Source organism: Ambystoma mexicanum, chromosome 6q (assembly GCF_040938575.1).
Source record: "Ambystoma mexicanum isolate Mex_15411 chromosome 6q, UKY_AmexF1_1, whole genome shotgun sequence".
NCBI lineage: Eukaryota > Metazoa > Chordata > Amphibia > Caudata > Ambystomatidae > Ambystoma > Ambystoma mexicanum.
In genome coordinates, this window is record NC_090937.1 from 864,012,826 (window position 1) to 864,039,982 (window position 27,157).

A 27,157-nucleotide genomic window follows, 5' to 3' on the forward strand; every position below is an offset into this window, starting at 1 on the left:
TTTAACAAGCCAACATTCTTTTCACAAGCAGAGTTGAGCCAAAGGATTCGAAAGGGTACCCAGATTTGGCTTGGGGCAGTGGCCAAGCTCAAGCACAAAGAAAAACAGTTGAGACACGAAGAGAAGCACATCAAGGTAAAGGGACTTACACACACAAACACAAAAATGTAGCAGCAGGAATATAATATTTGGAGACATACTAATCATGCAACCTATGTATAGATATTTTTATTCGTTGTTCAATTTGGTGATAATCTGTTCAGGTCCATGTATGTATCTTTTTGCAGGAACACAATACAGGAACAGACTGAACACCAATGACCAAGACACTCTTGCGATTGAAGTTGACACTGAGGAAGAAAGTTACATTCACTCTTCAAGACTTCTGTGGAGCTTGTTTTACTCAAGAGGAAATCTGTCACAGACAGATTTCAAAGAGATTTGGGCTCGAATATGCTCAGTGAATGCTATCTGAGAGGAAATCCTACAATAAAGAAAAGGTTGAGGCCCTACTGGGGGCAAGAAAAAAGCGGGAAGGCGTTTAGAATTAGCAGTCCCTTTCATTGTGATACGTTAAAATAATATTCTTTCGAACAAGTTTGTTTAGGTGGTTACATGTCATGGGCAGATTTAAAAGGCATTAGACTTTAGAAAAATAGAGTTGTATGTGATGTTATGGTTCACACTGAGTCAGTCACAGACTGTGTTTGAATGAAGCTCAATGCTTTCTGCTCAGCAATAAAATTGTAAGTTAAAATTGTGGATTTTTCTGGCTAAGCCATCAAAGTAAACATTCTTGCGCAATTCATTGCAATATAGCATGTGGACATTCTATGGTCAGAAGCAAAGTCTGGGAAGCAGTTTTGCAGTGGCCTCAATATGTTTCTGACACTCCTCTCTTTATTCCATTCAGTGTGCCCGCATCACCTAGAGTGCCGCCTGTTGAAATCTACTGATCACGCCAGGGAGCTGCGGGTGCTTGTCGTTCTACGAGCTGATACTTACTGCCATAAACTCTACCAAAGTGCGCGAAAGAGCAAGCAAAGTCGGAAGCAACGTGTGGGGAGCAGTTTTGCAGTGGGCTCAACATGTTTCTGACACTCGCCTCTTTATGCGAATCAGCATGTCCACATCGCTTAAAGCAAGGCCAGCTGAAATATACTCATCACGACACCTAAATGTACGGATACATCTATTTATTAGTAAATGTTGAAATGGTGAGGAATCTATCTCTACCTGCTTTAACTGGTGAAAGGGGGCGTTCTGCCAGCTTGTTATGAACTATGAATATCGAGGGCCATCTGGGAGGTAATACCTTAGCACCAAAAGAGCTTTGACAACCTTTAACTATTGGATCAAATGAGGAAGTGTCTAGTTCCCTCATGATTGATGAAGTGGCAGAGGATTTATTAGACAATCATGGAGCGATGAAAGTTACGCCTGAGAAAAATAATCCACATTCTCCTACATTCTACACTGATTCAGAGGGAGAGGAACATGAGCCAGCGGTCACATCTTAGGCTTCAACCCTAAATCCGAAAAGACAAAAAAGTAAATCTTTCTCCACATCCTCAAAACAAACCGGAAAGTAACTTTAGCTCTGAGAAAACTCCCATCACACTAAATAACGTCTTGTCTTCATGTGTTTCCCTCCGTGAGGGCATCAAGGCTGAGATGCAAATGGACACAATTCCATTGGGTCTTAGTCATAGAAAACTCCCATCACACTAAATAACGTCTTGTCTTCATGTGTTTCCCTCCATGAGGGCATCAAGGATGAGATGCAAATGGACACAATTCCATTGGGTCTTAGTCATAGAAAACTCCAATCACACTAAATTACGTCTTGTCTTCATTTGTTTCCCTCCGTGAGGGCATCAAGGCTGAGATGCAAATGGACACAATTCCATTGGGTCTTAGTCATAGAAAATTGGATATAGTGACCATGAAGCAGATCTTAGGTCTCTTTTTTTACTGAAACTCGGCAAAATCACATGGACATGTCTGATCTTTGCCAAGCGATTCAAATGCTACAAAACACTTATGACTCGTTCCAAGTGGGGGTTGACGCCTAACACATGGCCCATATTATAAGAGAGTCCGAGCACATGAATTGGGGATTGAAGATAAAGGACAAGGCAAAGTTTCAGAGGGTCAGAGACAACCATCTATGGCAGCGGTAGAACTTTGTAGGCGTTTGGATAACAAAGTGGGCTCTTATTCCTGTCATTTTACTCACATGGAGACTGATCTAACAGTGATAGTCTCACATTGTAGAAAGTTCACTTAAAAGACAAAGAACATTGAAAAGAAGTGCCTAAAGAAATAAAAAAAAATAGAAGTCAATCAAAGGGAATAGAACTTCCTCTAGGACATTTTTGCAACATTTGTCTATTAAGGATGCAGTGGCCAACATGAAACTGACTTCCTTGGCACCCATCGCGGAAGTTATTAAACTGTCTATACAAGTGATTCTTGACAGTTTCTCAAAGAATGGGGAAGACACCGATAATAATGATCAGCAGGAAATTGGTGCAATTCCAGACAGAGATGTGGGGGCGGAGGCTAAGACCTTAACGACCAGAGCGTCAACACAGTAGAAACCACCTGGTCAACCGGACACAAGTAGGGAACATAAAATGGTCAATGACCAGCTGTGTTCAAGTATTGCTCGTTTTGGAGTAGTGGATCATTTGTTTTCAGGATTCCCACCAACTAAGACTGAACAGATAACACAAAAGGCTCTAGTGACAGCTCGTGAAGGCAAACGATTTGCATCTTCCTGTGACCCCACCGTCCTTTGTAGCACCCCGAGTTCTTCATTGACGAGTGAGCCAACCAACAGTAACAGCTCCCAAGCCGCGTCCTCTACACTAGCCGTGTGACCCGCTCGAACAGTGACAAACTCGGACCCACAAGCTTCAGTCAGACACCTTATCTCCAGCCCACCAGGGAAGCCACAATGGACCTCAGCACTGCCGACGTGCAGAAGCAGATCAAGCATATGATGGCCTTCATCGAGCAGGAGGCCAATGAAAAGGCTGAAGAAATTGATGCCAAGGCAGAAGAAGAATTCAACATTGAAAAGGGTCGACTTGTGCAGACTCAACAGTTAAACATCATGGAGTATTATGAGAAGAAGGAAAAGCAGATAGAAAAGCAGAAGAAAATTCAGATGTCTAACTTGATGAATCAAGCACGTTTGAACGTCCTGAAGGCCAGGGACAACCTTATCTCTGATTTGCTGACTGAAGCTAAACAGAGACTGAGCTAAGTGGTGAAGTATGGTACCAGGTACTAGGTACTATTGGATGGCTTGGTAATGTAGGGCCACTACCAACTGCTGGAAACCAAAGTGGTGATATAGTGTCGCAAGCAAAATCTGTCATTGGTTAAGGCAGTGGTACAGAATTGTATCCCAGCCTACGAAAGTTCAACAAAAAATATTGATGTCATCCTTGACCAGGACAACTTCCTGTCCCATGAAATTGCAGGAGGTGTGGAGATGTTCAACTTTGATGGTCAAATTAAGGTGTCTAATACACTGGAGACCAGACTGGACCTCATAGCTCAGCCGATGATGCCAGACATCCGGGTGGCATTGTTTGGAACCAATGCCAACAGGAAGTTCTTGGATTCATTTTGAGATAAATTAGTTGCCTGGAGCTGTACTATGGCTGCACGAGTAATGAGGATCAGAAGAGTGAAAGAAGAGATGGAGATGAGTCTTTTGACATTACTGAAAAAAGATCATGTTTGATGTACTGTATCCAGTTATTTGTAGAGGATGCAAGCTGTCGTTTGCACTTCATACATAGGCAGCTTGTCACAGTGACTCTCTCTTCTTCTGGATGGTCAAGTTTCCAGATAATTTGCAATGGGAAAGGCAACTTTGTGCAATTTTATTTAGCCAACCGTGTCCCATCCTCATGTTAAGTGATGTATACATACATGGTGTGGTCTATTGCTTTGTCCTCGTCCATCTTGAACCCACAGGTGCATTCCAGGCTAGGTTTTGCTAATATGCATATGTGGAAAGAACCTTGACCAGCTGGTCATGGTCCCATGCAATGTTGAATTATTTATTTAAATAAAAGTTAAGTGGGTAAAAAAAAATGCTGCATTGATGGATAGTAGGGGTGCCATTATTGTTCTAAATGGTGGGTCTTCACGTGCTTCCCAAACAGCTTCCTTACCAACAAACTCTCTGCCATCTAAGAGTGGGAATAATGGGATAATGAACACATGCAGATTCACTGTGACATTGCCTAGCGAGGTGTACAAAGGGCAAAACAAAGCATACTTGTTTTCACCCATTGCCTTTCTCCAACAGCCCACAAGCGCATACAGCCGGGAAGTCAATGGAAATCTACAAGGGCTGGAGTACCACGATTCTGTGGAGTGCTTTAAACCCAGAGAACAAGTGAGGAATTACAACAGAGTGTTCACTGCTTTTGGTTCCTAAATCCTGTAATCTGTGTGCACTGTCCATACCTAATGTTATCTAAGCACACTCCATCTGACCCTACTGAGTGAGAAGTATACTAATAAGGGCAAGGAAATCATGATCTATGTGCAGTACAGGGAGCATGATAACTGCTCAGTTAACTTTTCAGAGTCTGCAGGTAGCTTGATGGAGCATGACTGGTCTTGGTTGTCAGGAGCCCTTACCTCAACTAAGGGACAGACAAACAGTTCAAGTAGGCTTTAGCAGATTCCACCCTCTAAGGATCATGTTTTGGAACTCTAGAAGCCATAGCCCCTTTTTTTTTAAACCTTGTGTTAATGAATATGGAATATCATCTGTCTACAGGAACATTGGCTTACCTCGCAACGTAGTCTTGATGGGTATCAAATCTGTTTCCAGAATGCACAAAAAGGTCAGACAGGACGCCCAATTGGTGGGCTTTTGTCTTTGTTTAAATTAAGGAGAAGCTTATCAAAAGTAAAAACACTGGAAACAGTGAGGTTTTTTTTGGCAGTTGAATTTATCATTGAAGCGATGGGGAAAGAATTCAGTACTTTGCTAATTAACATTTATTGGCAAAAGAGGGTGAAAGCTATAAATGTGTTTTTGAAGAAAATAAATAATTGTGTTGAACGTTGGTTAAGTCATAGAGATTCCAGTCATGCGATTACACTAGGCGATCTAAATTGCTCTTATCGGGCATTAGAAACAGAACATTTGGAGAACTTTGTTGTACTGTTGAATGACCAGTCAAAGAAAAAGAGTCCTTTATGAATTAAATTGTTCAGTGAAGGGGGAAAGAACACTTGGGCTAGGGGAAACTTAAACACCATTTTGTACTATATAATCATGGATGAATCCATGTTTGATAAATACAGTGAATTGAATATTGTACACACTCCGTGGAGTGACCACTGTTTTCTTAGCTGTTTTCTGGAACTCTGGTTGGATAGCCAGGAATGCTTATTTGCTGAAGTAGTATCTACCAATATTAAGGGCAACAGAATATCCTGGAAGAAGGGATCGCTTAAAAGAGTGGATGACAAAATCCCCTATCTCGTGCAGCAAACATGCCTTGAGCATAAAATGGGAATATTTACAGTAGGTAATATCGACCAAGTGCTGTCTACTAACTTGGCTGTGACATAAGTGGTTGGATGTGGCGTTCATCATTAATCAAGGTGATACATTGAACTCCCCTGTTTATGACCAGGAATTAGTAGTGAAACAAAGAGAATTAAGAGCAGCTTTTACGTCTAATAAAACATTGCCCCCCCCAAAGAATTGAGAAATGGAGAAAATTGTAAAAATCTCTTTGAAATATAAGAACTGATTTAGGCGTCATGGAGCAAGACTTAAACAACATGACTCCAAGTTGATGCTCGCTAGTTTTAAAACTAGAAATGGCTTCTGGAAAATCACTGAATACATTAAAATCTTCATATCACAGTGATAGTCATTCCCCATGAGTCTATTGGCAGCTGGGGTGAATAAAAAATATCTGATTAAGTTTTCACCACATATTATTTTCGATGCTATTATTTTACTCTGTGAAAGAACCTGCATTTATAGGCACCACACCTCTTCTTGCACGTTTAGAGATTAAAGGTAAGAGTTTAAAAAAATATATATAATAAGATATTGGGCCTCATTACGAGGTGGGGTTAAGGGTTAATGATGCCTGTAAAGGTGCAGGAGCCTTTAACCCCTACTGCCCTATTACGAGGTCTGCTCGCGGAACCCGGTAAGGAAGCCTGGTATAACCGTTGTGATACGCGCGGTGCTGAGTCTGCAGCGGCGGGACAGCCCATCCGTCCCCGGCGCCGGCGGGCCATGTGAGACACGAAAGGAAGACGTGCAGGAACAGGGGGGCTCCCACAACAACGTTGGGGCCGCACCATAACCCTCTGGCAAGTCACGGGAGTAAACAAAGACATAACTTGAATACTTTTATTGAAATGAACTTCTTTCAAAATCCTATGCAAGAGTATAAAGAAAGAGGAAAGCGCCCCGACGAACAGCGCAGGGAGCGCGACAGAGGTCACTGAGGGATGCGGAGGTTGCATCCCACTTCATCCCCCGTTCCCCATCATTGGCACCTGGCGGTGCCCGATGACCGATAATACTATCACCGGTGTGCCATTAAAAAAAAAAAACCACTCCCGTTACACGTCGAGACAGTCCTTGATGGGGCCCGCTGATTGTAAAATCCCATCAGGATCGGGGTGATACGGGGGACGCCCTGCTGAAAGCCGAGAGAGAGCTCATGCCGCAGCTGACTTCCAGGGCGTAGCCAGAGAATATCCTGGTCCCGCTGCAGGCAAGATGCGCAGTAGGTCAATTGTACCTGCACCACTCACCTTGCTGACATCCTTGAACTTCTTTACAATAGCATGTAATACGAGGGAGGGCACAGTCCACTCTAAGGCCGCGCATCACACCACATGGGATGCACAGAAAGGAAAGGCACTGGAGGGAGAAAGACCGGCCCAATGGACTCCTTCACCAGCTCCCAGCCACAAAAGGCGGCCGACCAGGCGCCACAAGACCACGGCAAGCAAGGGGAAGACCCTGGTCCAAAATGGATTCATGGCAGTAAATGTAAAACTCAGTGACATAGTCGCTACAATTGGGTCCCTGAAGGCCTGAGTGGAGAAGGAGAGCACGCGAATCAGAGAAGCGGAGAACAGGATAAGCATGAGCGAGGACACCATCCTACAACACAGTCGAGACATAGACCACCTCCATAGAGAGCTGCGAAAAACACAACACAAATGCGAAGATTTGGAATCAAGATCTCGGAGGAACAACATCCGGATTGTAGGAATCGTGGAAACGTTTGGGAAAAGCGACATGGAAAGGCAAGTGGAAAACCTGCTGAGAATCATCCTAGGAACAGACTCTTTTTCCGAACATTTCCTGGTGGAGAGGGCCCATCGTACGCTGGCACCAGTACCGAAACCTGGGGCACCTCCCTGCACAATAATAGCTCGCCTTCACAACTATAGGGACAGAAACTTAATACTCAGACTGTCCAGAAAGAAAGGCACTCTACATTTTTAGCACAACAGGATCCATATATATCCGGATTTCTCCGCCGGTATACAGGCGCAGAGGCGATCCTATGAACCAGTTAAAAAACAGCTGCGGATACGCAATGTGCCGTACGCCCTCGACTTCCCAGTGAAAATGAGAATACAGCATGGAGGGTGAGCTCATTTTTTCAAAAACCCCACGGAAGCCATGCAATACATAGAAACCTCCATTCCACTACCTCCAAGAGACCAGATGGTTGACCAGAATGCCAGACGACCACCACTCAGAGAGGAAATACTGGATGCGGCTGAATGACCAGGATAAACTGTCTGCTCTAAGCACTAATCAGCAGGGGAAAATGTGTTCTCTTTTCTTCCTAGAGGGTTGGCCGGCTCCTCACCATTCTGAGCAAGGAAATTTTACAACATGGACGGACTGGATAAAGACTTAGGATTTTTGAGCCGAGAGCCTCCATCGGGGTAAGCCAGGTGCAAGCAACGGGCGACCCTCAGGAAGGTTCCACCAGTTTATGGGGTGAGCAACATGGGGAGGCATTGTCAAGTTGGGGGAGATGATGTGGGAGGGGGGCTGAAGGATTACAGGATGTTTAGCTCTGTTGAGCATTTCAGGCTTTTGGGTGTTTTGACCCACGTTTGGACTATTATGCTACAACATTTGGTGCTGTGGGCTTAGGAAATCCAAGATGGCCGAAAAAGCCCACATGTGCGCCAGAATCTATGAAAACCGTGCAGTTTGTGCGCACACCAAAATGGTCGCCTGACTTGCCACCCCCCGGTGCGGGTGTTTGGTCAGAAGAGCCATGAGTGAAATGGGGTGCCAAAGAGAAAAACAGCAGTGCCTGTTCGCTAGAAAGCACTTTAAAAATCACCCTTTGTTTCTCTGAAGGCAAGCTCAGAATGCCCATTTCAAACATTGCAGAATATCCAACAATCTCACTGAACACCAGCAGACATTTGACGGAATAAAGTCTTGTGGGCATACAAAATCTGGAAAGAGGATGAGCCTAAAATAATGTTCATAGCAAAACTGGCTGAGCTGTGGATTTCAGCAGTTTAAGTAAATTTGGACTGAAAGACACTAAAAATCTAAATGTTTAAAAGAAATGAGTGACCTACTTTTGAGTGTCACATAGGTTGCAATTGTTTAAATGTCATAGTTTTAAACTTAGAATCAGCATTCTAGCTGCATGCGTAAAAATTGGAAGTTTGATTTGGACAGGAAAACTGGCAGCCAAAGAGACATTTAGCTGAGGCCTGGCTTAAAAAGAGAGGGAAATTTGCCCACCAGCTACCCCCGACAGGAGTTGAGACATGCACAACAGCTGTGTTCCCAGGCCTAGCTGCCTTTTGCTGTTCCCACCAAAAGGGATATGACACTTCTCTGATTGAATTACCTGGGCTCTGCAGGAAATTGAACAAAGCCCTGTCCTGACTCAGGCAAATGTTTTATTGGGGGGGGTCGTAAAAGTGGCTTCCTCCTGGAAGGAAAGGGGAGGAGCACTGCCTGTGAGAGCAAGCTGGCTTGGCAGAACTGGAAAAAACAGAAATTCAACCTTGTGCTGGGGAGAAACCACACCCCTTTGGGGCCAGAACATAAATCTAAAAAGATGGATCATTCATAGAGCGGACTTGTGAAAATGTTATAAGTGATATCATTATTCTTGTGATTTTTCTGTGCACATTTGAAGAAGTGTTAGGACCCGGTGGTATGTTCAGGGGGGGTTTTAGCGGAAAAGAGGATATTACTCTAAATGTATGTATGTTAAAAATCTGACACTCCACCACCTAATGCCCACATGCTTTGCGAACATTTGTGTAAATGCGGGGACAAATCCAATATTGGTAACCCGACCAAAAAGTGAAATATGTTGCCATTTTTGAACCCTAGCTCCTAGAAACGACAGAATTGGAACAGGGGCTACCATCAGTAAATGCATGATGTGTGTATGCAATGCCAAACAACTGTCTATCGGGGAACTATGTATTTGGATCAGATATAGATTGTGTGTAAAGTTGACAGGGGTGGGTTCTCTGTATCATAAACAGACCTCATCATGATGACACTTCATTTCATTCCCCCAATCAAGGGGAAGAGGAGGAAGTGGCCAATGACAAGTGGAGAGGGGTAGGGCCTAGAAAGCTAGCCTCTCCACCCACTTTCAAAACACATAAAAGCAGACAGTCAGGACAGATAGAGAGATTCTATTCCATCTGCTGCGGGATGCTCTGCCGGGAAAATCCATACTTTACCTCCATCAACCTCCAGAGAGCCAACACAGAGACTTCAATCTATCCACCTTCAGAGACCAAGACATTACTTCAGAATTTGTAGCAGAGAGTCAACTACAAGCTAAATCCCTCTTTAGCAGGCCTCAAATCATTGCAACTATTCAAAGCCAGGCGAGCTGTTTGAATTCTTTGCAAGAACTCTTGCCATTTGCCAGAAAGCAGTGTTGTATCCAGAGAGAGACCAGCTGAACCGGAGTCCAGTCCAAAACCTGACCAGATCCGTGGCGAGGCCTAATTCAAAAATATATTGTGAGTACCTAGCAGAACTGTACAGAACCAATCTCTTAGTTAAAATAATATAATTCAAACTATTTTAATCTAACCAGAACTGCCTCCTAACTGTCACCTGTCATTTGCAAAGTTGTCACCGGTCATTTTCTAGCTGCAAGCTGTAACCTGTCGCTTTGAACTTTTAAAATTTCAAATCCGAAAAACTACCTTTATTTAATCGTCCGTATCTCTGGAACCGTTTGGGCTAGGAACTTGGTTTAACTTTCCTCTGAAAGCTTAGAATCTCAGCTTTTACTTTTTCCATAATCACGATTCTCTCACTCACGAATTTTACAGCGATTTGCAATTTGGTTAAAAATCCAGCCACGTGTAACCATCAGCAGTCATATCTTTCCTGGCTAAAAATGTGTTTGCCTCTTAATCACCATCTCTAGATCCTTGCTAAAGTGAGCCTGAACTCATTCGAAGTATCTATCACTCACCCTGAATCTCTAGAGGGAATTAAAAGCATTTTAGCATATTTTTCACTTCCTTGCAAACCACATTCAAAGCATTTTGGGCCTGTGTTTAAAACTCTGACCTGTTTTCCTCTAAGCTTGCTGGGGGGGGGGAATTGAATTTCGTATTGTATTGATTGCATTCCTGAGAACTGTGTGCTCTTCTTTCCATCTCCTTATATTGCATAAAGGGGGGAGTGAATTTTCAAAGAAAAGTGATTACATTGTCTTTTAGTGAAGTCCTATCAAGTCGATTTCTGTGCTGCATTCTTTTTCATCTGTACAATTCATTGAAACCATAAAGCATTCTCTGATACTTTATTCCCCTGTTCCTAGTCATAAGTCACCAGAACTGTGCTATTGTAGGATTACTTATTGCTGATTACTGTTCATAGGTCTAAGTGTGCTATCAGTTATTAATTTATTTCTAAAGGTGTGATACATATATATATTGTTTAATTTTCCAATAAATCTTTTAAATTTGCAAAACAAACCTACTTCTTGGCTCAGTGGGGTCAGGGGTATTCTAAGAGAGGGGTGTTATACAGGGGTAGTCATCCAGAACTCATGAACTGGGCATAAAGATATATCAATAAGGGTTTTCATTCAGTATTCTAGACTAGGCGTTGACTTAGCTGTAGTGTTGAATTGAATCCTCTTACAAGGCAGGGGTGGGGTGGACTGGGGGTTTGGGACTCAGTTGGAGGAGTCCTACAAGTTAATAACTGTGGTGACATTGCAGCGCATAGAACTCTCCTGAGTAACCGTAAATTTAGAGACACAACAAGGGTATACGGCCATGGTGGATCCTGGTATGAAGGCCGAAGGGCTTAGACTTAAACTTCTTACATGGAATGTCCGAGGACTGAACAACCAAACTAAGCTGCAAAAGGCGGGAGCTTATGTCACTCAGCACCATCCCCAGATAATTATGTTACAAGAAATTCATGCACTCCAGAAGGTCAACACCAAATTCTTGAAAGGGTGGAGTGCATAGATATTATACTGAATACTCTTCGCAAGCCAGAGGAGTGATTGTCTTAATCCACCCCTCTGTGGCGTTCCAATTGGGAAAAAGTAAAATTGACCCTTTGGGTCGCTACGTAATAGTCTGGGGCAACATCGCAGGGGAAGAATTGATATTAATAAACACTTATGGTCCGAATTTAGAGGACCCAGATTTCTACACTGATGTAATGCAAGAGGTGGGCTACTCTGGAAGTGAGCAAATATTGTGGTGGGGGTGGATTTCAATACCATATTGGACACTGCCCTAGATCGCTCCACATCCACACATCCTAATCCTACAAAAACGGCTGTTATGCTACAACAAATAATGTCACAATCAACACTGGTGGACGCATGGAGAACTTAGCACCCCCACCGAAGGCAGTATTCCTTTTACTCCTCGGTGCATGATACCGAATCCCGTATAGATTACTGGTTGCTCTCTGCGTCCTCGCAAACCATATTGATAACCGCAAAATACTTCCCCGGACCTTGTCAGACCACTCTCCCATCCTGTTAGATATGACACTAGGCAACCTGAAGCCCCCGACCAGGAGGTGGAGAATGCCCCCTGACATCCTTGAAGACCCCGCATGGCAGAGGAATTACACACGGAGGTAGAACACTTCTTTGAAATCAATAGGAACTCTGTTGACAGCGCTGCAACATTGTGGGAGACATTTAAGGCATGGATAAGGGGGATACTGATTTCCAAATCCACGGGGCTGCTGAAGGCGGTTAGAGCGGAATTGGCTGAAATAGAGAAGCGATTGGGGGTGCTGGAACAGCGATACACAGCCAACCACGAGGATAGTACCCTTGCAGACACAAATAGTGCCCTACAAGAATTTAATAAACTGGCTACCAGGGAGCTTCTGTACATGGCTACTCCAATTAGAGCACGCCGGTATGGTGAAGGAAACAGGGCAGGTCACACCCTAGCCAACCTATTGAAGACCGAAAGACATCACACTGTGATTCCCAGTATAGTAGCAGGGGATGGCACGGTAACCACGAGCGAGGAGGGCATAAACACAGAATTTACCCGATTTTACACAGAACTATATGCCAACCACGATCTGAAAACTCCCGATGACATCAAGGAGTACATCGATAGCATCACGCTCCCAACACTGTAATCAGAGAATATACTATTATTAGACCAGGCCATAATGGTAGATGAAATAAAGGAAGCAATTAAATCATTGGCTAATGGGAAGGCTCCCGGCTCAGATGGACTGGGGGCTGAGCTATATAAGGTGCTCCTTAAAGAGCTGGCCCTGATGCAATTGTTTGTTTTTATTTGTATTTATATAGCGCACAACAGCCCGAGGACATCGTGGCACTTGTTACAGTACAAAGCTTAGTTACTTAGTTACATGGTCATTAGCAATATATATACAGGTTGCAATATAGTTACATAGTCATTAGCAGCATATATACAAGTTACAATATAGTTGTATTACATTTGTGTTATATTATAATATACATGGCAGAAGTGGAGGAGGCAGTCCTCCACTTGCTAGTTGAGGAGAGTGGCCTTGAGGTTGTTGCGGAAGACAGAGAGGGAAGTTTCAGCTCTAAGGGTTGCAGGGAGTGAGTTCCAGAGGTTTGGTGCAATATAGGAGAAGCCTAGACCTCCCGCTGTGGCTCTATTTATGCGTGGTATGTGTAGCTGGTTGGTGTACTGAGCTCTGGTGGGGCGAGTGGATGTGGTCCTTGATATTGCTTCAGATAGGTATACTGGAGCGGTTTTGTTGATTCACCTGTGAGTGATGGTGAGGATTTTCAGAGTAATACAGTCTTTGAACTGGAGCCACCGTGCTTCACGTCTGGCGTGGGATGTATGGTCTCTTCTAGGGATGCTCATGGTGGCTCTGAGCGCATTGTTTTGTGTGGTTTGCAGTCTGTGAATGTTTTTGGCAGAGGTGCCAGCTAGAAGGGCGTTGAAATAATCGAGTTTGGCTCCTATAGTTGCTCTAGCTATGGCCAAGCAGTTGGGGGTGGATAAGTAGGGTTTAATGGCATTGATGAGTTTGGTGCTGAACGCTGATGCAGAGGCTATGGCGCTGACTTGTTTGTTCATCGATAGATTTGCATCAATGTGAACACCTCGAGTCTTGACAGAGGATAATACGGAGATGGTTGAGTTGTATATGTTGAAGTTGTTGTATTGGGGGCTTAGTTTCGATAATGTGTTTGTCTGGCCCAGGATGCGAATTCAAGTCTTCTCCCCGTTAAGACAGAGGCCATTGATTGCCATCCAAGCTTGGATAGTGCCATAGATGTTGTGAAGGGCCGTGACGTCTAGGTGATAGAGTTCAGATAGGAGTAAAAGTACTTGAGTGTCGTCTGCATAGTTTGTATATGCAACACCCATGGAGTCAAGTAGGTCGAAGAGGGGTTTTGTGAAGAGGTTATAGAGGGTGGGGGCTGTACAAGATCCTTGGGGAACACCGCCGTTTATAGTGGTAGGATCTGCATTAGCTGTGTCAGAGTAGACCTTCATGGCTCTTCCTTCAAGGAAGGAAGTGATCCAGGATGCTGCTTGATTAGAGAAATGGGCTGAATGGGTGAGGTGGGTGGTGAGTGTTTGGTGATCTACCAGGTCAAAAGCAGCTGATAGATCGAGGAGGGGGAGTAAGGCAGGTTTGCCTTTGTCCATGATCTGTGAGATTTGATTTTTTAGGTCTAATAAGGTGGATTCTGTTCCATGCCCGACACGGAAGCCAGATTGTCTTTTGCCTAGTATGGAGTTAGCTTCTACATATGATTGGATCTGGATGTGAGCTGCTTTGTCCAGGAATTTTAGGAGCAACTGGACGGTTGTTATCGGTCTGTAGTTGTTGGGTTGCGCTGGGTCAAGTGTGGCCTTTTTTAGAAGTGGCCGCACCCCGGCTTCCTTGAGATTGTTTGGGACAGTTCCTGTTTGGAAAGATGCATTAATGAAGGCAGTAATGAGGGGTGCTAGGTCATTGGCATATTCCTTGATGATTTTGGGAGGGCAAATGTCTGCTTTGCAGAGGGATGCTTTGAGGTTTTTGATGAGATTAAGGACCTCAGGTTCAGTGACGTTTCTGAAGGAGAATTGAGCATGATTGAGATTACCACACTTGTCTTGTGTAGGGCGGTTGTTTTTTTAGTTTGGGAGGGCTTTGCAGTGGTTTTGGATTTTGTTCTGGAGGAGTTTTATTTTGTTGAGCATGGCGGACTGAATGCTGGCACACCAGGCTTTGTCTTTAGTTATCTCGTCAGCAGTAGCCAGAGGAGTGACTAATTCATTAAAGATTGTGAATAGTTCTTTAGCTTGGGAGTTGGCCTTTGAGATCCTATCATTGAGGAGTTGGATTTTGCTGCTAAAATGGCTTTTTTATATTGGAGGGTTATTTGTTTGAAGAGGCTCTTACTTAAATTACTCGGATCCGTTTGCCAGTTTTTAAGTGACTGGCGCTTTTGAGCTCGGAGGGTTTGGAGTTCTTCCGAGAACCAAGAGCTGCAATGAAATTATTTTTTTTCCTTCTTGCTTTCAAGTGGGGCTATAGAGTTTATGGCATTGGTGAGAGCATCATTGAAGATAGCTGATAGCATATTAGGGTCCTGAGAGAAAGGTGGTGCTAGGCAGGGGCTTTTAAGGTGGGGATGCAAGTTGTCTGCATTGAGTTTTTTAGAACTTCTTATTGTGGCAGGTGGTGCATAGGTGAGAGTCTTAGGTTTTCAGTGTGGGAGGAGGCCATGGAGACAGGGACACTCCCAGCGTTCATGAGAGAAGCCATAATAACAGTACTCCTCAAACCCAGGCGCCCATCGAGCGAGATGTCCTCATACCGACCCCTCTCCCTTATAAATAGCGATGCCAAGGTATTTGCTAAAATCCTGGCCACTAGGCTCCTGCCCATCATGCCCGTGCTGGTACACCCAGACCAGTGCAGATTTGACCCCACCAGATCAACAGCACTAAATCTGCATAGATTGTTTGGTGTCATGGCCCAAATTAGACCAGAAGTCCAGGCGGTTGCAGTATCCCTGGACGCTGAAAAAGCGTTTGACTCAGTGTCATGGACATACCTGTTCATGGTGCTTGAGAAATTTGGAATAGGCCCATACTTCCTAAACTGTTTCAAGATACTATACCATAACCCTGGAGCCAGGGTGCTGACCAACCGCACCATGTCACAGTGGTTTGGGCTGGGCAGGGGTACAAGGCAGGGCTGCCTGTTTTCTCCCATTCTATTTGCCCTTACTATGGAGCCGGTTGCAGCAGCAATCAGGGAACACCAAAAACAGAGGGGTATATGGATGGTAGGCCTGACCCAGTCAATATCACTATATGCAGATGACACCCTGCTATATATCCGGGAACCGGACACACACCTGGGGCCTGCAATGGAGACCGTGCATACATTTTCAGAATATTCAGGATACAAAACCAACCGTTCCAAATCCGAAATGGTTCCCTTGACTCTTTCCACGACCTGTCCAGGCAACACACATGGCTTACAATGGTCCCCTGATAAGATAAGGTATCTGGGTGTAATTGTGTCGGGAGACAAGGCATCCCTGCTCTCCAACAACCATGAGGCCTTGTTGACCGCGATGGCTGCTAAACTCCGTTTCTGGGCCAAACTTCCCATTTCACTCATGGGCCGGATAGCTATGTTGAAAATGGTCATTCTCCCCAAACTACTATACATTTTCACTAATATTCTGATATGGCCCGGTAGGAGATTCTTTGACACTCTCAGGTCCCTGGTGGTTGAGTTTGTCTGGAGTGGAGGGATGCCCAGAATGAAGTGGGAGAAGATGGTGGAACCCTACGATACAGTGTGGATAGCAGCCCCTGATTTTGAATTATACTATTTGACAGCACAGGCTCAGTTCGTCAAACACTGGTATGATGAGCAGGATACTTCACCCCACATCTGCTTAGAAACGAATGCTGCACGCCCAACCAACTTGAGGTCAGTCATATTTAAGGCAAAACACAGAGATGAATGTCCATTTGATCCAGTTAGCACAACTAAGGATGCATGGTCCAGAATTTACGGTAGGCTCGAACTGGAAACACCCTACTATGCTGAGGCCCCGTTTTGGAACTTCCCCGGTATACCGCCCACATATGATCCGGATGTGTGGAAGACATGGGATTCAGAGGGAGAGTTTAAAATTAAAGACATATTTCCTAATGGTAGATTTATAACGCTGGAGGAGTTCAAAAGGGGGATGGGAAGGGGCCAATTAATGATCCTGCAATGCCATAGAATGAAGATGGCTTTTAAGGCTAGGTGGCCAATGTTCCCGGACAAACCCCCACCACACCCATGTCTGATAGCTTTGTCAACCCGGGCCGGAACTAGTGTCTCGGACCTGCATATGGCCATGCAGGCCAACACTCCATCAGCAAATATGATGAAAACTTCCTGGGAAACGGACCTGGATGCTGTCATACCCGAAAAAACCTGGGAAAGGTACTGTGAACTGACCTAGAAGGTATCCATGAACGCGGGCCTCCGGCTAATTCAATTTAAAGTGTTAAACAAGTTACACTATACACCCCTAAAGATTGCGAAATTCACAAATAATAGTACAAGTAGTTGTCAGAAGTGTGGTGCAGACGGGCGGACTCAATGCACATGTACTGGAGCTGTCCTCGCATTTGTGTATTCTGGGGGGAGGTGTCGAAAATCCTAGAGGAGGTGACTGAGGTACCGGCGGACCTCACGCCGAAAAAATACCTATTTGGGGATATAGGTAAACAGTCTGAAAAAAACAGAAGACTCTTTAATATTGCATGTGCGGTGGCAAAAAAATGCATCTAGAAAAATTGGAAGAGCACGCAGGCTCCACGGGTAAGCCACTTTGTTAAGGAACTGACATACGTAAATGAATGTGAGGAACACTATGTGATGTCACTCCCGAATTCATGTAAGCCTAAGGACATCTGGGCCCCGTTCAGGATGTATCTGTGCGAGGTGGATTCAGATAACAGTATCCCGACAGGGCCTAGTAATATGGTTGCTCCGTAGTACTGTATCTCATGCTGTATACCTATATTGAATGATTCTGATTAAGCATGTATATGGAATGTCATGTTGTTGCAATGTCGTATACCAGAATCAATAAATAAAGTTTAAAAAAAAAATTGTGCATGTTGCACACATACTGCCAGTATCACTGTTGACACATAAGTGACATCACCCAGAGAGTAAGAATGATGTTGGACACTCACACACGGATAATGTTACATTTCACACGTTTTCCATATGTGACATCACCTTTTGTAAATGTGATATCACAAAGTAAACAGGTCCGCATGAGACATCTTCCACCAACATCCTTTTGATGGCTCGCAGCACAGTGACAAAGATGTATTTTTTAATCTTGAAATGTAATTCCTATGTTTTTTTCTAAAATAATTAATAAATAAAACAACCTCCGGAGAGATCTAACAAATATGAAATGAAAGATAATTACTCACATAGTTATCATGTGATGTTGATTTAGAATGAGTTCAGACATGTTTTACTATAAAATGCAGTTTTAAATTTGCAAGAAAAATGAGTGGACATTTGTCAATGAGAACACATTAAACATGACAGAAAATTCAGATCTTAAATGTTACTCTAGCTGTATCTGGTGTATTTTATGTTTTTCTAGTGTTGTCCCTCTTTTTTTCTCCTCTCTCTCTCTCTCTCTCTCTCTCTCTCTGCCTGTCTGTCACCTTCTCACTTTCTTGTCAGCTATCTCTCTTTCTGGCTCACTTTATATCAGTGTCTGTTTCTATGTAGTTAGGTCCATGCTTATTAGACTCGCGTCCCCTTTTGCTGACAGCTGTGCAACTAGAAGGAGTAAAACATATATCTAGCGAGAGCTGTTTTTAAAAACATAATTGATGAAATTGTACTATTATATAATTTTACTTTTAACTGGCCATGTGTACATTTTACAGTTTTTATTTCTAATGATACACTTGTCTTACTGAGCAAAGTATATATTAGCAACACCTAGAACAACCAAATACATTATTTTCTGAAGGAAGGTTACCATTCCAAGATCGATTGGCTGGTAAACTCCTATTGTACTCTTTCAAAACAATCCTACAAGAAAGGGGAATATAATGATTAGCACATTGATGTTTCCAGTCTGTTTAACATAACATAAAACAGTATTTTGGAAACATAGGATTGACTACAGATCATTATATTTGACCGATATTTCTGGGATAACATCATTGTATACTTGAATCCCTAATTAGCACCCTGGAGGTGACAATACACACCTGTCAACCAGTGAGAAGACTCGGTAGGCATGTCATGCTTACCCCTCTTCTTCATCCTGCCAAACCATTCTCCCCATGACCCGTCCAAGCACTCAATATATTTGCTCTCTGGAATGCACGTTCTGCATGTAATACATCTCATTCTATTCTTCGTTCCAGTTTTTATTTTGTATGCCTTACTAAAAACTGGATTTCTTCAGATAATACTGTTACCCCTGCTTCTTTTCTTTCTCCACTTACTGGTTGTGATGTCTACCCTCATATTCATGGCAAAGAGGAGCAGCACTGGTTTTCTCTTTCATTCTTCGTGGTCTCTTGCTTCACCGATTTCTCTTCCCTCTTTTTCTTCTTTTGAATATCACTTTGTTCAGTTCTCTCATCCACTCTCAAAAACAGTTTTTATTCTTTATCATTCTCCTGGACCTCTTATGTACTTTCTGGACAACCTTGAATCTCTTCTTTATTATCTTCTCCCACTTTCTTCCTCATTTATACTTGTCAATTTGAATGTTCATCTTCCTAATACTCATGCCTCCTGGCCTCCTCTTCTTCTTAATTAATTCTATTTAGTCCAACTTCCTACCCCTCCTTCCCATGTCTCCGGTTCATCTCTCCACTTAATTTTCACTTCTTTTTTCTGTGACACCTCAGTAGTCGCACAGCCTAGCTGTCCCTTCCATCCTTTGAGAAAACCCTTCCAACCTTGACTTTCTCACGCTCTTTGTTCTCTTCATTCTTCTATATGCCAGACGTAACGCCATTGGAAGAAGTCTTGTTCTCCTGAAGACCCTATCTTCTCTTCACTCTTCTGATAATGCTTCTCTCTTATCTGCCAAGAAATATGTTTCTTCTCTTACTCTTTCTCTTTCCCACTGTCCCTGATGTTGTTTTCAATTGTTGACTCCATTCTTACCCCTCGCCCCCCTGATCCTTCTCTTTCCTCTCCTCTTACAGCTACTGAAGTGTCTGATGTCTTCACCTCTAAAGTGACTGGTCTTCATTCATCTTTCCCTTCTTCATGTTCTCCCTCTTCATCCTTCTCTACCAATCCCACTTTTTCTTATCCCTTCTCTGATTCACCTTCCCCTATACTTGCCCTTCACGTTCTTATTTTACTCATTAATTGGATTTGGAAACTTCTGTATTCTTGACTCAGGTGCACCCTACAGCTTCACAACTGGATTTGTTTCCTTATTCATTGATTACCTCTATCTATTCTCTTCTTGTCCCTTATCTTACTTCTTTAATAAGTTGTTCTGTCTTCATATAAACATGCATTTATTATTTCTGTTCTCAAGAGACCTTGCTTGGATGCTTCTCTTCCATCTAAATTCTGACCTATCTCTGTACTACTTTAATTATCTAAACTTCTAGAGAAAGTTGTATATACTCATATTTCTTCTTTTCTTCATCATCACGGTCTTCTTCCTCAATTGCAATCTGTAATCCGTCCCGCTCATCACACTGAATCTGTTTTATTACATGTACCTAATTATCTAGTTTCTGCTAGGTTCAACAAGCAAACTTCTATTCTTATTATTCTTGATATTTCTGACACCATTGACACTTTAGATCATACTGTCCTACTTTCTTATCTTTCTATACGTCTGTGCTCAGGTGGCTTGATTCCTATCTTTCTGACCACTCATATTCAGTTTCCTAAGCTGGTCAGCTCTCTCTATCTCATCCACTTCTTTATGACTTACCACATGGTTCTGTTCTTGGTTCTCTTCTCTTTTCTTTATATACCATTCCTTTGTCTGCTCCCATTTGTTTGTTTAATCTTTCCTGTCATTTCTATGCTGGTGACTCTCACATTTTCTTTTCTTTTTCTACATTTTCTTCTTCTCTTCACAATGCTGTTCTTCTTGATTTCTAGCTGTCAAATCCTGGATGGCTTCTCGCTTTCTTCACCTCAATCCTTCAAAAACAGAGGTTTTGTTCTTTCCCTCTTCTTCTCCACCCCTCGTTCCTCCTCCGTCCGGTCTTCTTTTCCCTCCATCTTTTCTTACCTACTCTCCCTCTTCTTGTGGACTTCCATTCATCTTTGATCCCTCTCTTTCTTTTGAACTTCATATTTCTAACACTGCTCATTCTGCCCAATTCCTCTTTCCAATGTCTTCTGTGCCCACCTTTTTCTTTCATTTCAGGCCACAAACTCCTGATTTTCTTGCTTGTTTTTCTCATCTTCACTATTGCTCGGGTGGCTTGCTAGGTCTTCCTATGTCCCATCTTACTCCTTTGTGTTCTGTATTTAATTCAGCAATTCCTCTTCTCTTTTAGTTGCCTTTCCGCTCTTCTGTTACACTTTGTTTTACTTCTTTGCTTTCTTTTGATCTTAATCTTCTTTTTCAATGTCTTTTCTTTGTTTACAAAGCCCTGCATTGTCTTGTTCCTTCTTATCTTACTTTCTATGCTCTCCTCATTCTCTCTGTTCTCAATCCCATTTTCTTCTTTCTGTTCATATTATGTTTTTTGTTCTCAATTAAAAAACATCTTCTCCTGTCGCTTTCATTTTCTTAGTTTCTGATTGTCAATCGCATCATCATTGTCAATCATTATTGTACTGTGGTAATTCACTTTTTGTTAAAGCGGTTTGGTGAGCACGCTTAATAAATTAATTAAATACAAATACTTAGCTTCTTCTCACATCACACAATATTCACTCTCTACCTACACGTGCCTTCTTCCTCACTGAGACAGTGCTCACCATGGAAAAAGAGATGTGTGGTAGTTTCTGTCTTCCTTGGCCCATGGCGACCATTTATTTTTGTAGTTTTTTGTAACTACAGAAACAGCCGCTGCACTGTTTCTCAACTTAAACATGAAATGTATTAGCACACTGGAAATCATGCTGCAGGGCTATTGTGAGAAACAATACTGGCAGTTAAAGGCGTCATGGCCCTCGTTAAGGACTTTGCTTCACTCATGTCTCTAACATGGAGTCCTGGCCACTTCCTGATGGTAATTCCTACACTTCAGGGATTATTACTTAAATAAATAATGCACACTGGGCTTAGTGCTCATTTCATTTTTTGCTCAATAGTCACCCTAACATTACAATGTGTGCAACATTGAAGACTGTATGCTAATTTTAATGGCCTTGGGACCTTGGTATTTGATTGTGAGAATGAAGTGGCTGTGACTGGAGTCAAAGGACACTCCTGAGATGTGTGTTTTACCCACACTGAATTGTAGCTGGGTCTCAGGGTAAGGGTGTCTCTGCATATGCTCATTTCCTAATGCAAAGAAAAGTAGAGAATTCTGTATTTTAGACTTTGGACAATTAACAGACACTGATATAAACGTTGTTTTGTTGTTGTTTGTTTGTTTTTGTTTTATTATTTATAATGCGCGACATACCCTAAGGTAACAGGGCGCAGCAGTTACATGAATATGTGAAGCTTGGTTACAACAACGTCAATATTTACATACAGGCATTAAAAACAATGGTATGTACAGATAGAACATACATAACGGCGGATGCTACAAGAGCAAAAATACAAATGATACATACAGCATGCTTGCAACAGCAATATATACAGGTATAGGTGATAGTAAGGTGAATGTGTGCAGGTATGCAATAGGGGGGGTAGCTGTAGCTCCTCGCAGTGGACCCTGACTGCTTGCTGCATTTAGTGATCATTCGCTTTCAGCCACAGGATGGTGTTGATCCTAAAGTTTTGGTAGGGAAGGTCAGTTCTCAATGTGGGTGGTAGGGAGTTCCACAGTTTAGCTGCTTTCACCGGGAAGCTGTTGCCACCGATTGTGGAGCACTTGAAATGTGGAATAGAGAGGCAATATTTATAAGCTGTTCTGGACGGTCTCAGGGAGATGTGTCTATGGAATCTGTTGACCAGGTAAATGGGCGCAGTGTTATTAAGGGATTTGTAGGTGAGTGACAGGGTTTTTAGGAGGAATTTGTCATTGGTAGGGAGCCAGTTAACATGTTGGCTACTCCCAGAGATGTGGTCTCTGCCGCTCTAAGGGCATTATTTTGTAGAGCTTGGATTTTTCTAATGGTAGCTTTGGTTGACCCAAGATAGAGGGCGTTGCAATAGTCCAGGCGAGACAGGATGAGGGCTCTAGCCAAGGTGGTGCAACTAATGTCAGAGAGAAATGGTTTAGCTGTGCGGATAAGTTTGCACATGTGGGCCATAAAGGATGCTAGAGAATTAACCTGTTTGGCAGATGAGAGGTTTGAGTCAAGGTAAAAGCCTAGCGTTTTTACCTCATGTCCTACTTTGATGCTGTTACCATTGATTATAAATGAGGAATAGTCCGGTCCTAGTTTTTTTAGGCTAGAGGTGGTACCCAGGATGAAGAGTTCGCTTTTATCATCATTCAGGCATAGTCCATGTGTGGCCATCCATGCCTGGATGATGATGTACACTCTGTTCACCAAGGCCAAATCCATGTCATAATCCCCAGAAAGCGGGAGGAGGATCTGGGTATCATCTGCATAGTTAGTGTAGGTGATACCGAGATGATCCAGATCATCAAAAAGGGGCTTGGTAAAAATGTTGTACAATGTAGGCAAGACACAAGAACCATGGGGCACGCCGCAGGTGATTGGTATGGGGTCAGCAGCTGCAGTAGGCGAGAAAACCCTCATGGTTCTACCATTTAGGAAGGATCTAATCCATGTAATTGCCTTATCGGAAAAGTGTGCAGCTGTGTTAAGGTGGTTGCATAGAATGGTGTGATCGACCATGTCGAATGCAGCCGAGAGGTCTAGGAGGAGGAGGAGGGCAGCTTTGCCGTTGTCTCTAAACTCGTCAACTTGGGTCTTAAGGTTGATAAGTGATGTCTCTGTACCGTGTTGAGGACAGAAGCCTGATTGTCTGGCTCCTAGTAAATGGTGTACTTCCAGGTGTTTTTGGATTGGTACATAAGCAACTGTATCCAGAATTTTTAGGAGGAAAGGTACTGTTGTGATTGGCCTGTAGTTGGGTCAAGAGTAGTTTTTTTAAAAAGTGGAAGTACCCAGGATTGTTTAAGATTGGTAGGGATGGTACCAGTGGAGAAGGATGCGTTGATGAGCTTCGTAATCAAAGGGGAGAGGTCTCGGGCTGCATCATTGATAAGCTCTGCGGGGCAGAGGTTGCCCTGACAGTTAGACGGTTTCAAGGACAGGATGATTCTTTCCACTTTGAGAATAGAAACTTTGGTGAAGTTGAATCATGTGGATTCATTAGCAGTAATACTCTCAGTTGTTTTAGATGGGTTAGAGTCATTTATGGAAGCTCTTTTACTGGAAATTTTATTTTGTAAAGTGGATATTTTATTGGCTAGTGCATTTTGGATCTCTGAGCACCATTTTTTATCTTTAATGCATGTGTCAATTGGTGCAATGGGGGTCTCTATTTCTTTGACGATGGAGAATAATTCCTTCATATTGGATTTGGCTTGGGATATGCGTGTGTCGAATGAGGTTTGTTTAGCTAGACAAATGTCTTTTTTATAGAGGGATGAAAGTTTAGTGAGCTTGAGTTTGTTGGCTGCTGAGGATAGTTTTTTCCAGGCGGCCTTGCAGTTTCCTTTTTTTTACCTTAGGTTTTTTAAGAAAAGCATAAACCATTTATTTAGGTGACTTTTAGGCTTGTTTGGTCTAAGTTTGAGGGGGGCAATCAAGTCTAAGGAAGTGGTCATGATTTTATTGTATTCTTCGACCAAGATCTCAGGATCCAAGTTGTCTGGGAGCGTGTTGAGGGTAGGGAGTAGGGCCGGGATAAGCCTTTCCACAGTAATAGTCTTTTTATTTCTGGTTACGGTGGGTGGAGCCCTGATGGATGGTGATGGTGGGGGTCTAATGGTGGAGAGCATGAATGACGCAAGGTGGTGGTCAGTCCAACCTAGTGGTGACATAGAGAGGATATTAGCTTGACAATTGTAGTCTGCCACCCAATCAAGTATTCTACCTTTATTGTGGGTAGGTGCGTTACTTCCTTGGGTAAAGCCTATTTCTGAAAGGGTGTTGAGTGTAGTAAAGGCGAGCTGGTCTGAAGGGTCATTGAAACCCATATTTAGGTCTCCAAGTACCAGTACTTGTGTAGAACCTTTGAGGTTACTGGACAAAATAGTGTTAATGTCATCCTCAAATGTCCCGGGAGGGCCTGGAAGGTGGTAGAACAGGTGGATATGAAGGGTTTGGGCACTGGAGAGTGGAACATTAACAGATAACAGTTCACATGAGAGGACATTGATAGGAGTGGCTAGTCTCATGGAGAGGCTACATTTGTAGATAATAGCAATGCCACCTCCTCTAGATTCTAATCTGTCTTGTCTCAATATGGAATAGCTGTCCGGGACTGCTAGCATGAGCATGAGGCCTACTGCAGGGTGTAGCCAGGTCTCGGTGATGTCGAGGAAATCTAGGTCCTTGTTTAGGATCAGGTCCACGATTTCTGTAGCCTGTGCTACTAGAGATATGGAATCGATTAGAGCTCCCTTGATCTGAGGGTTCAGGGTGGTTGTGGTTGTCGAGTGGTGAACTTGTGATGTTTCAGGTTTGCTATGCTTCGCTAGTCTATTTAAAGGCACTGGGTCTGTCAAACTAGAAATTATATCGTGCCTCCTATTGCTATGAATATATGTATATTGGCCCACGCCAAGCTGCTAACAAGCTGCTTATAAACTACATGTGAATAAACTTGCATTGCAAGGTCCTGACCTTAGAAACCATGTAAACTGTCATTTTGGGTCAAGCCGCCATTTTAGGTTTTCTTGCTCTATAAAGTCACCATGTGAGCTAAAATGGTAGCCCATGTTATTCAGAACAGAACTCGATTGTCATGACCTCTGTACAGCTAATGTATAACTTGCCTGCAGGCCACTTGTTAGGGTCATGAGCTGAGACCTTGTCCTTCTGCTGACCTGTGTGCAATGGATTATCTGTATCACCGAAACTGATCTATAATTGAATGAGAACACCTGCTTTACTATATTGTATAAATTAAGTGCTGCATTGTAATGTTAGGCCTAGAGCATACATTATTACCATTTCTTCTTGTTAATGTATAAACCTAAGATGAACTAGATTTGACCTGGCAAGGGACCCTAGAGCAGTAACTTATTTATGGAATGGTTAACCTGCAGAAAGGCTGGACAACAGGCTGGAGAAATGTATAAAAGCCTGACTGTTTCAATGAATATTTGCACTCACTGAGCACACCGAACCACGCCGGAGTTCGCTGTGTTGGACTGAGGGTCGATAGCTATCTATCTGAATTTCGTTCTGTTCTTTTGTAACTGGATTCAGTATAAAATAAAGTGCTTTGTATGTTCCTTTGTAACCTGTGTTTAGTGTGTTTCCTTTTTGGTTACCCTGCCTCATATTATTTCCTTGTTTTCACAGTTGGCGCCCGGAATAGGGACCCTCAAGATTGATGCCGGATTATTGAAGGTTGACGCACGCTATCGGACCGGGATCGGACGGTGTGACATAACGGGCCCGACTGAACGAGACGCGACACCTCAACAGCGCTGCACGATCCGTTCCCTGGACGATAGCCGTGTGGTCTGAGACGGCATCTTGACGAGGGTCAATTTTTTGAGGCGGGCAGATTTGCCGAAATCACCATACACAAGGTAAAATTCGTTAGGTAAGTCCTTTGTAAACCGATCGGTCCTCCTTAGGTTTGGTCAGGTGAGTCGTTACCCGACTCTTAATTCAACCCTGACAATTTGAATTTGGCGCATTGTATCTGCAGACATAATTATTGACCAGGTAACACCGAGTATTTGAGAAATGCCTGGGAAATTGTCTAGCTGCTTTAGGGCATTATTCCGCAGCGATAGACAATCTTTGGAATTTAGCCGTCCGGCACCACAGGAGGGGTCACTGGCATGTACTATGTACTGTAAGCATGGCATTGGAAGTGTAGTATTTAATAAAATTTGGCACAGACAAACCAGACATGCCTCCGAACTTCAGTGGCCAGTCAATGGTAGTTTTGAGATCCCTCATATTGAATATTTAGAGTCAGTCTTGTTAAAAAAGAAGGCCAGACCTGCAGCATTTGATGTTTTGCAAAATTGGAAAAGAGAAGCGTCGCAGCAGCTTAAAAGTAGGGAAAAACATGTGTGCCGTCATAAAACAAATGCTGAAAAGGCGTTGTTATATGATCAGGACAAACAGTCTGAGTCGGTTAGGAATATGGACAGGGCTTTCTCACTCGGTATTCAGAAAATCTATCCTTCTAAAGATCTTCATGTTTCTGATGAGTTTATCGACAAATTGTTAAATGAACGAAGGCCTGGTGCCTCTGCACCACCTCCGTACGTTCCTCTTCCTCCTGCTGTACCTCTTCCTACTGTTATTCCTGCTCTT

General features: G+C 43.1%; 1 protein-coding gene and 1 pseudogene across 1 annotated transcript in view; one reads left to right on the top strand and one right to left on the bottom strand.

Moving 5' to 3' along the window:
* The window catches only part of SPOCK3 (SPARC (osteonectin), cwcv and kazal like domains proteoglycan 3), a 1,387,609-nt gene that overhangs the window by 879,368 nt on the left and 481,084 nt on the right, over window positions 1-27,157 (bottom strand). The gene's annotated exons all lie outside the window — the stretch shown is intronic.
* On the top strand, window positions 2,912-3,646 carry LOC138515695 (V-type proton ATPase subunit E 1 pseudogene; annotated as a pseudogene).